General features: G+C 47.7%; 1 pseudogene; it reads left to right on the plus strand.

Moving 5' to 3' along the window:
* The first annotated feature begins 1,514 nt into the window (after positions 1-1,514).
* LOC123163479 (uncharacterized) lies at positions 1,515-1,703 on the plus strand (annotated as a pseudogene).
* The last annotated feature ends 3,814 nt before the right edge of the window (positions 1,704-5,517 follow it).

A 5,517-nucleotide genomic window follows, 5' to 3' on the forward strand; every position in this document is an offset into this window, starting at 1 on the left:
GGCATTTTGTGCTAGGTCGCAAGCTAGCGCCCTACGCACCATATAGGAGCCACTTTAGCCAAGATTAGCAAAAAGAGAAGAGCATGTGTCTTCAGCCTTGAGTTTGCAAACATTAGCCTCGCCGTTTGATTTTTAGCGGGCCAAGACTCCAGACCACCATAGCATAGTGGGCCGGCCCGTTACACGCTCAGCGCCCAAGCACTGTGCACTACGTATAGTAGAGAGGCTTTTACATTAGAGTAATGCTACACGTACAAACGAGTTACAAGGTTTTACAAAAAGAATTAATTTGATTGGTCAATAGATAGGGAGGCGGCCCACCCCTCCTGAAAATCAAGGGGGGCAAGTTTGTGATTGGTTAGTAGATGAAAAAAATTCTAGTCAGCGTATAATTGCGTGTAACTCTTTGTATGTTGAGCATTATTGTTTACATTAGTACCACCTCTGGGCGAGTGACATTATCCAGGGGAAGATAATTAAAGAGGAAGATGCGTGTGTCATTTTATGTGGCTGCTGGGCGAAATGGACTGAGCGTAATGCTCGGCGGCATGGCAACCAGGGGCGGTCGGTGATGGATTTGGTTTCCTGGACAATTGACACGGCAAATGATTTATTTTTGATGGGCAAAGAAGGCAGAATGAAGACACCAAAACCAAAAGCTTGTTGGCGACCATCAGATGTAGCTGAAACGAAAATCAATGTGCATGCTTCTTATGCAGAAGAGAGTAAATCAGGAGCTATAGGACTGATATGGAGAGACAATACAGGGCAGATGATCCGAGCTCAGGCCCTACGATATGAAAGAACAGCAAATGCGGAGGTCATGGAAGCCTTGGCTGTGAGAGATGCGGTTTGGCTGGCTCTGGAAAGAGCTATCCAGCACCAGCATGTACACATTGAGACAGATGCCCAACACACATTGTGAAGTTGTGACACTCCAGCAACTACGAGAGAGCAGAGACAGGAAGTACTCCTTCCGTCCTAAAATTCTTGCCTTAGATTTGTCTAAATACGGATGTATCAAGTCATATTTTAATATTAGATATAGCCGTATCTAGACAAATATAAGACAAGAATTTTGGGATGGTGGGAGTATTATGCATGACATCGTAGAGATGAGTGTTGGTTTCTCTAGTTTTACCTTGAGCTTTATTGGGAGGGATGCTAATGCAGTGCAGCGACGCATCTTTGTGCTAATGGCTTAATTACACCCCTCCTTTCCTTGTTGACATTCTACAGCACCCTCGGAAAAAATAAAACCCTCGGCACATCTCAAAAATAATAATTCAGTACCACAATTTAGATAAATATACACACACATCTGGACATATTCTAGATCTTCTTTTTTGACCTTGAGGTCACGGGTTCGATTCCCGTCTCCGCACTTAGCAGTCTGTATAAAAGGACTATTCTCGATCTCATAGATCCCTATAGAATTCTGTGGAAAGCCGTATTCGATGAAAGTCGGCGCTCAGCACAAGCAGTTTAAAAGGGGATTTCCACAGCATTGATGCATGACCTTACTTGAACAGGATTTCTTCTATCGAATTGTACTGTTGCATCCTTGTGACTAATAAGGAGGCAAGCACTCAAGCTTGGTTGTTGACATCTGGCCTGTGGGCCAGAGCATGATTAACGGCTGGGATCAGTCTGATTCTTCTTCAGCTCTTGCTGTCCAGGGTTGCCTCACAGGCGCTCTCTCTCTTCTTTTCTTTTCTTTTCTTTTCTTTTCCTTTTGGTAGGCTTGTACTGGGAGCAGCAGCTACTCGTCGTGATCATTTATTTGATCGAGCGGCCTCGCGAAGAACCACCAATCCAACTATCCAAGACTGCACTGTACCCAGACCCAGTCGCCAAAGTTGACACGGCGGCTATCTCTCAACAGCCTGGTGATCGCAACGTTTATCACCGAACCCCTATATCCGGGGATGTTTTTGCCCTGAGGTTCAACCACTTGGTTGAAAGCAACTTGTGGGCATTTCCTTCCTTGACACATGTATTACTTTGGGATATGGTGGGGTAGAAACCGGTGTGTGGCTGTGTGTTTTTGGTTCAAATTTTTTGAACTTCATTGCTTCATCGCTGTGTAGTCGCCGTGTAGCTCTAGCGCTAGCATCTTATTTGTCTTTTGTGTGCCACTTTCTCTTGATAAAAAAAAAAGGGCAACCTGGTGCATGTAGCTCCCGCTTGCGCAGGGTCCAGGGAAGGGTCCGACCACTTTGCCACTTTCTCTTGATCATGTACTAAAAAAGGATGAAACTTGTATTGGAAAAATGTTAATCTACAATTTGAATATTTGAAAACTTGTTTAGAAAAATATTGACCATGTATTAAAAAAATTAATCTTGTTTTAAATAGATGTTAATCATGCATTTGAAAATTTTAAAAAATAGTATAGAAAAAAAAATCTTGACCACCTATTCAAATAGTGTTAATCAAGCACTTAAAAACCGTTAAATGTGTAAAAAAATATAAAATGTGTGTAAAAAAGTTGATCTATAGTTAGAAAATATAATCAAGCATTTGAAAAAATTATTAAACAAATATTTGAAAAATATGAAATGTGTATAGAAAAAATATCATGCATGGGCGGTGGGTGATTCACTTGACGTGCCTCTTTCCAATGAGCGGTCGCCTCCTATGAAGTTTTCTCTTGAAGAGTCTCTATGTATCTCCATTGCTGTATGCCTCCCTATATATAGATCACCTCGGCTGCTCTTCATTGCATCGTGCCCGCTCCACCTCCTCCTTTCCCCGGCCAGCCGCTCTTCTGTTCACTCCGGCAGCGGCCGCCCTCCCCTACTACACCCAACCATGGAGCTGCCTGCAGGAGTGCAGGTCGTCCGATCCGGCGCCGCCATCATGGATGCCGACCACTGGCCTACGCTTGCTGACGCCGCCAAGACCAATGGCCTGCTCATGCCTCGGCTCCCTCCTCTCCTTCGGTACGTGTCCCGCACTTGAACCGGCGTCGACGATGGGGCGCACATGTAATCCGCGACGTATGCCTATGTGTGATCAGTCAGGTTCTTCGGCGAAGGTGAGGCCGATGCCGCCACAACACAGTAGAGGAGGTGACCGAGCTCCTCCTCGCGGGGCGGGGCAAAGGACGGGACTGGATGTGGGGGGAGCGGAGGACAATCTCGACGGTGGATGTCTGCATCATTGTATGCCTTCTGCCACATAAATGTCAGAGGCCTGGAGGACGCGAATGACGCGTGAAGACGCATCGTGGATGAAAGCACAAGTGCTCCCTAGATGGTTTTAATAATAAATGACAACATATCTTTTGTTGGACTAACAATTTTATCTAGTATCTGGACTATCCTTCCCTGCCAGATCGCCGCATCTATCAGTCTCAGCGAATGACCAAGGAATAGTCCTTCGCCGTCAGACTCAATTTTCTCCAAGCAAAGGAGACCAATTTCATTACCGAATCTGACAGCGCACGACGCCACCGAAACCACGCTCCTGGTCCTGGGCTGGCAACTTGGACACCTTATCATCAAAGGACGGACTATCACGGTATCATCACATCTAAGCTGATGAAGCACGTGTTTTCCTCTCTCGTCAAGACAAATCTCGGTCAACCAGAAATCGTGCGTCATTGTCGGCTCTTTGCTCCATACTCAACCTGGGAAGAACCATCGCCTTCCCTACCTTTATCTTCGCTCATTATTATACTCCATCTGGCAATATCCGGGGTCCATCGTCCTGTACGGACTAAGAGCATTACTAGTAGAACCCTCAAACCCTCAAATCCTTAAAGCACTTTTAAGGGTTGAGAAGTGCCACTTTTTGATATTTTTAAGGGTTGAAAAACAGGGGCAAATACTAGAACCCTCAAACCCAACCCGTAAACTACTTTAAGGGTTGGATTTGAGGGTTCTAGTCTTTGCCTCAACGCCAACCTTTAAATCTATCATTTGAGAACTCACAATTTATGACAACAAGAACACAATCAACTTCCAAACAAACTACCAAATGACAATCATTGATGCATGGTTTAATAGTTTACATCACAAAATCATCATCTTCCTCCTCTCATCGGCACCATCACCAAAAGTTGCACCTCGGCGCCATCTCCTAGACCACAAGCGGGCTTCATCAAGCATCTCCATCGGCACCGGTGGAGTCGTACACACCGCCATCACCACAACTACTCATCGGAGTGTCACCTCGAAAAGTAGAGGACGCAACACGGAACATCCTCTTCCTCTCCGCGATGTCCTCCTTGTAGTCCTTCCACCATTGCAATTGGTCTTGATCCATGTCCTTCTTGGACATCATCATGTGCTCTTTCTCTTCCACCATGAGTTCTTTCCATACCTTTGCCTCTTTGAGCTTGATCATCCTCTCCTCCAACTCGGCCTTGCGCTTTGCTTCTTCACGCTTTGCTTCAACTTGTGCAAGCTTGACCTCTTTCTTCTTCTCGGTGATAAGAAGCTTCGTCTCCAATGTCTTCGTTGTCAATTCCTCTCTTGCCTTCATCACGTGGTCCATCTTCTCCCTTAGGCTTGACGCCTCTTCTTCCATCTTCACCCTTAGCTTGCCCTTCTTGTTTCCCTCGGGCTTGCCCACGTTCCTCTCCTCCTCATCTTCACTATCGTTCATCCTTAGCATTGCCGACTTCTTGGGTGCGGTCTCTTGATCCCTCAACTTCCACTTGTCAAAGGTTTGAAGAATTGACCAAACATGCTTAAATGGGAATGGCTTGCCCTTGGAAGCGGCCATCTCCTTGTACCTCAAGCCGGCAATTGTCTCCTATCAACCACACATAAATCACATAAGAACCCACCAATAGCATAGTGCACACACATAATCAAAATAGTGAAGAAATATGTACTCACATAGTCACTGTCCACGATTCCACTAGGTGGTGCATCCCTCACTTGGTCCATGGCCGCACTCCAACGAGAACAAGCGGGCTTGATCAACTCCCACCGGCCTTGAAGTGACCGGTAAGTGCGATGGATGAACCCACTAGTCTTCGGCTTGATCCTACAATAGACGTCCTCGATCCTTTGCCAATAGAGTTTACCGGTTTGATCGGTGCCGGTGGTAGCATCCATTCCCACAGCTGCCCAAGCACGAACCAAGAGGACATCTTCCGCCTCGGTGTAGTTTGTCAACCGAGCGTGTGCGCGGGAAGCGGTGGTGAATGCCTCCACCCCTATCTCGGCCACCTCCTCCTCGTCACCCCCTTCATCCTCCTCATCTTCCTCCTTTTCCTCCAAGTCGTCGCCAACCCTAAAGGGGTCTAGAGGCGGAGCTCCGAGGTCCACCTCCGCGTTTTGGAGGAGGTCCATGAACGAGGATGGGGTTGCCATTTCCTCGAGCACCTCGTGCGCGGCGGGAGGAGGTTCGGCGACGGTGGCGGGCGGGGCCGCGGCCGCGGCGGCGGGCTTCTTCCGCGGCTTCTTCACGGCCGGGGACGAGCCGACGACCTTGGCGGCCCCTCGTGGCCCACGGCCGGCCGCCTTCGGCCGACTCTTCTTGGGGGCGGGCGCCGGGGCC

This window comes from Triticum aestivum, chromosome 7B (genome assembly GCF_018294505.1).
Source record: "Triticum aestivum cultivar Chinese Spring chromosome 7B, IWGSC CS RefSeq v2.1, whole genome shotgun sequence".
In the NCBI taxonomy this organism is placed as follows: Eukaryota; Viridiplantae; Streptophyta; class Magnoliopsida; order Poales; family Poaceae; genus Triticum; species Triticum aestivum.